Raw genomic sequence first — 6081 nt, forward strand, 5'->3', positions numbered from 1 at the left:
GGATGCAGCCCTATCCTTTGCAGGGAAAATATAGAAATATCTTCTAAATGGCTACTGTCTAGAATTTTGTTTTGTAAACAAAGGAAAAGTTTATATGCTATTGGAAAGAAAGATACTATTTTATGTGTATATTTTGGAAAGGAATAGAATTGGTTATTATTACTGTGGTCTAACCTTCAATTGTTTGCAAGTTGTTCTAAAGTTTGGATCGTAGAGTTTAATAAACAGAGTTTATGGTTTTTGCATCAAAACTGTTCATGTTGTGCTTAAATGGGATTGAATTTTCTTTAATTTGTGGCCCATAATAGGCTGGTTATAAGCCTGATCTGGAAGGCAGCCAAGGCAAAAGTTCATTCCATACCATGTTTCACATTCGAAAAGTCGCCAAGATTCACCTGAACTTGATTAAAACGATTAAAGGTTAACCAGGAAGAAGGACACATATTCTAGAAGAGGCTGCAGTTTGCAGCAGTTTGCTTTTGCTTGACCCAACTGGGAAGGGAGTTTCATATATCTATTGTGTATGTTATTTTTACTCCTTTATCTAGCGTACTAAGCAACCGCATTTTCTCCTTCATGGTGCTTCTGTGGAAATCGCACATATGGGGGATTAGCAAGCTACTCACCGGAGGTGGCGGGTCATGCCACGCACGAGAAGAGAACCGCTCTCCCAAACGCCGCGTCATGATGTCAAGTTTGTAGTGTGAGGCGAAGGTGAATGATGATGACCACGTCGCCGGCCTACAAATATCCTCAAGGGGGACACCTTTGAGAAAGGCTTGGGATGCCGCTACGGCTCTTGTGGAATGCGCCGTCACCCTTTGTGGAGGTTCTTGGCCCGCAAATCTGTAGCCTTTCCACATATTCTCCACATTGTATGTGTATGAGCCCCAATGGCGAAGTGTGTTAAAGCATTGAGCTGCTGAACTTGCAGACCGAAAAGTCCCAGGTTCAAATCCCGGGAGCAGAGTGAGCGCCCGCTGTTAGCTCCAGCTTCTGCCAACCTAGCAGCTTGAAAACATGCCAATGTGAGTAGATGAATAGGTACCGCTGTGGCGGGAAGGTAATGGCACTCCATGTAGTCATGCCGGCCACATGACCTTGGAGGTGTCTATGGACAACACTGGCTCTTGGGCTTAGAAATGGAGGTGAGCACAACCCCCAGAGTCAGACATGACTGAACTTAACGTCAAGGGATACCTTTACACACACACATATGCAGGGACTACACCAATTTAACAAAGTTTCAGCCACAAAAACAAAGTTTCTGAAGTAGAGCAATGACTTTCACAGTAAAGACAACCCAATTTAACAGGAAATAAGACTTTCAAACCAGGAACAGATTTCTGCAATTATTAAAAAATGGTTTATTATAAAAGCTATGAAAATTTGCCAAAAATCAGAGGATAAGGGAAACGTTCCACATTTTGGTGAGCTATCAGTGTTAAATGTGTTCTACCACTGTACCAAGTTTGAAGAAGATCACTCAAAAAATGAGGGCGGGAGAGCCCCCTAAGTCCCCCCCCCTTCGGGCTGTTTTAGGGCCACCGCGCATGCGCGTCCGCCATTAACGAATTAATTTCGAAAATAACGAATTTTCGTTAATTTCGAAAAATTTTGGGGGCCAAATTCGTTATTAGCAACAAAAACGAAAAACGGCCCCCTCTAGTTTTGAAACGAGTTTAGAATCAAATTTTTCATGGATCGATCAAGCCTAATAAGTACACTATGCAACACAATTTTTGTTCCTGGGTTATATATGTCATTTCCTAATCGGTTCTATCATCAAAACATGGAAAAAGTTTATTAAACTGTAAAAGCTTTCTCTTTGCAGGAGGGACATCCTGCCATAGCAGATTACATTATTATATTTTAATTATATTTATTTTTATATTATATTATCATATTATATTATATTATATTATTATTGACACAAAGACTAATAATAATAATAATAATAATAATAATAATAATAATAATAATAATAACAACAACAACCATACTGTGCAACACAGTTTTTGTTCCTGGGTTATAAATGTCATTTCTTTATTGGTTCTATAATAAAAAAATGGGAAAAGGAATTATTATTATTATTATTTTATTATGACACAGCAAACAAAATAGATATGCTGCATTTCGTATCACAAAATCACAAGTCGAACACTTCCAAGTGTCTAGGACTATGTGATGTATTTTCGGATGATGCGCGCAGATCCCAGTAGGGTGGCCTTTTGCAGTTGGCAGATCGTGATTTTGTCAATGTCTATTGTTTCCAAATGCCGGCTGAGATCGTTGGCACGGCACCCAATGTGCCTATCACCACCGGGACCACCTGCACTGGTTTCTGCCAGAGTCTTTGAAGTTCAATCTTGAGGTCCTGATAGCGGCTGAGTTTTTCCTGTTGTTTTTCGTCAATGCGACTGTCACCTGGGATGACTACATCAATGATCCAAACCTTTTTCTTTTCCACAACTGTGATGTCTGGTGTGTTGTGTTCCAGAACTTTGTCAGTCTGGATTCGGAAGTCCCACAGTATCTTTGCGTGCTCATTTTCCAATACTTTTGCAGGTTTGTGATCTCACCAGTTCTTTACTGCTGGCAAGTGGTACTTGAGGCATAAGTTCCAATGAATCATTTGGGCCACATGGTTGTGTAGCGGAACCTTTGTGCTACGGTCCTTGCGAGCGCAGTGGGAGGAATTGGAGACGGACAACTGGAGTCTTTCCAAGAAAACAGTTTATTGGCAAGCGGCCGCTGGGGTTCCCCCTAGCACAACACGGTGCTTTCCCAGGGAGAACCCCCAGCGGTGGGCTGAGTAAATATTTATACACATTACAGGGTTCGGGTTATGCCCGCCCACAAGCAAATTCATTGCCTTAGAGTTGTGACGCGGCTCGACTTGCATCCAATCAGCGCTGACCAGCGGCCCGGGCGCACTCTTTCTATGTCGTGTTCACAATCACTCAGAGCGCCTGCGTGCGCACGCGCAGTTTGCTTATCTTTAGCTTTCATTTCTTCAGAAACACGTGATTTCCCAGAAATCACATGTTTCTGTGAGCTTATGCACCCGGGTCGCTAGCCGTCGCCATCTCTGCCCATATATGGCATTTCCTGGGGTTCTTTAACCTCTCGCCTCACTTGTGCCTCTGTTTGTAGTCTGTCTGTGCAATTTTCTTACAACAGCTGAGGATATGATCAATGGTTTTGTCAGCTTCCTTGCACAGTCTGCATTTTGGGTCATCAGCTGATTTTTTCGATCTTGGCCTTAATTGCCATTGTTCTGATGTCTTGCTCCTGGGCTGCAAGGATCAGGCCTTCTGTCTCCTTCTTCAGGGTCCCATTCGTGAGCCAGAACCAGGTGTAATTAGAACCAGGGAGGAGAGTGCGTCTTTGTTACCCTCTTCTTGCACATTATAAGTACACTATGCAACAAAAATTTTGTTCCTGGGTTATATATGTCATTTCCTAATCGGTTCTGTCATCAAAACATGGAAAAAGTTAATATTATTATATTATACTAGCTGTGCCCGGCCACACGTTGCCGTGGCGAAGTATGGTGGTATGGGAAATAAAGTATTGAGGAATTGGTGGTAGTTAAGGTCAAGGGTAAAGGTGCCGGCCTGTTTTTGTCGGATAAGTGAGACTCTACTGTATATTTATAATCTTATATTATCTGCTTAGAACTGGATTATATGAGGCCCCTTCTTCACAGCTGGATAAAATGCACACTGAAGTGGATTATATGGCAGTGTGGAGTCAAGATAATCCAGTTTAAAGCAGATAATATAAGATTCTAAATGGGTTATATAGCTGAGTCTACACTGCCGTATAATCCAGTGCAAATTAGATAATCTGTGGAAGAGGCCTAAGTGAAACCTAACTCTGCCTGTCCTCTGGGCTAGGTCGGTTGCTAGGAGACCAAGTGGGCGGAGCTTAGCTTTCTAACTGGCAGCAATTGGATAAAAACAATTATTCCTCTCCCTCTAATTAGGACTTTATTTTTCTTTTCTTTTTGTTGTATCAACCTAGAGCCGTGGATTATGGGTTGTGATGTCAAATTTTGAGGTTGGGGGGCCTGTAGTTTTGTTGTTTTGTCCGCTGCCCTGATGCCATCACTCTTTTATATATATAGATTATAATTATATTTATTACTAGCTGTGCCCGGCCACGCGTTGCTGTGGCGAAGAATGGTGGTATGGGAAATAAAGTATTGAGGAATTGGTGGTAGTTAAGGTAAAGGGTAAACGTTTTCCCCTGACGTTAAGTCCAGTCATGTCTGATTCTGGGGGTTGTTGCTCATCTCGATTTCTAAGCCAAAGAGCCGGCGTTGTCCGTAGACTCCTCCAAGGTCATGTGGGATGACTGCATGGAGCGGCGTTACCTTCCTGCCGGAGCAGTACCTATTGATGCACTCACATTTACATGTTTTTGAACTTCTGGGTTGGCAGAAGCTGGGGCTAACAGTGGGGGCTCTCTCCGCTCCCCCAATTCAAACCTGCGGCCTTTCGGTCCAGAAGTTCAGCAGCTCAGCGCTTTAACATGCTGTGCCATCAGGGGATATTATTTCCTAAAGGTTGTGAATATACAATATTTCTGATTGGTTTTTTTTTTGTCTGTTGGAGGCAAGTATGAATGCTGCAATTAGGAAAAATGATTAGGATGTAATGGCCTTGCAGATTTAAAGCCTAGCTGTTTCCTCCCTGAGTGATTTTTTTGTTGGGAGGTGTTAGCTGGCCCTGATTCTTTCCTGTCTGGAATTGCCTTGTTTTCAGAGTGGTGTTGTTTGCGATATTTTATGTGCTTCTACTGTCTGTGGCCCTGAGAAAACAGAGGATTGGCCAGACTTTGATGATGGGAATACTTTGTTGGGAGGTGTTAGCTGGCCCTGATTGTTTTCTGTGTGGAATTCCCCTATTTTCAGAGTGTTGTTCTTTATTTAGTGTTCTGATTTTAGAGATTGTATTGTTCTGTTTTATTATACCACATTAATTTTTATATATTCTGATTTTAGTGTTTTTGAATACTTGGAGCCAGATTGTATTCATTTTCACGGTTGACCGCAACATAATAATAATAATAATAATAATAATAATAATAATAATAATAATAGTAATGATAGTAATGATAGTAATAATAATGACTTTGGTAATACATAGTGCTTCACTGCCTTCTCAGCTTCCTTTCTGGAAGAATCCTTTCTTGGGAGGTGTTAGCTGGCCCTGATTGTTTCCTTTGTGGAATTTCCAATTTCCTTGCTTTATTTACTTTCTTTATTTCTTTATTACTGTCCTGGTTTTAGAGCTTATATTGTTCTGCATTATTCTATCCTAGAAATTATTGCATATCAAAGTAGAATCTCACTTATCCAACATTCGCTTATACAATGTTCTGGATTATCCAACGCAGTCTGCCTTTTCATAATCAATGTTTTTGTAGTCAGTGTTTTAAATTCATTGTGATATTTTACTGGTAAATTTGTAAATACAGTACAGTAAAGTCTTACTTATCCAACATAAGTGGGCTGGCAAAATGTTGGATAAGCGAATATGTTGGATAATAAGGAGGCGTTAAGGAAAAGCCTATTAAATATCAAATTAGGTTATGATTTTACAAATGAAACACCAAAACATCATGTTAGACAACAAATTTGGCAGAAAAAGTAGTTCAATACGCAGTAATGCTATGTAGTAATTACTGTATTTATTAATTTAGCACCAAAATATCACGATATATTGAAAACATTGACTACAAAAATGCGTTGGATAATCCAGAACGTTGGATAAGCGAGACTCTACTGTAATTACTACATAGCATTACTGCGCGTGGAACTACCTTTTCTGTCAAATTTGTTGTATAATATGATGTTTTGGTGCTTAATTTGTATAATGATTACCTAATTTGATGTTTAATCAGCTTTTCCTGAATCCCTTCTTATTATCCAATATATTTACTTATCCTGCTGGCCTGTTTATGTTGGATAAGTGAGAGTCTAGTGTATATTGATAATCTTATATTATCTGCTTAGAACTGGATTATGAGGCTCCTTCTTCACAGCTGTATAAAATGCACACTGAAGTGGAT

Source organism: Anolis carolinensis, unplaced genomic scaffold, assembly GCF_035594765.1.
Source record: "Anolis carolinensis isolate JA03-04 unplaced genomic scaffold, rAnoCar3.1.pri scaffold_11, whole genome shotgun sequence".
In the NCBI taxonomy this organism is placed as follows: domain Eukaryota; kingdom Metazoa; phylum Chordata; class Lepidosauria; order Squamata; family Dactyloidae; genus Anolis; species Anolis carolinensis.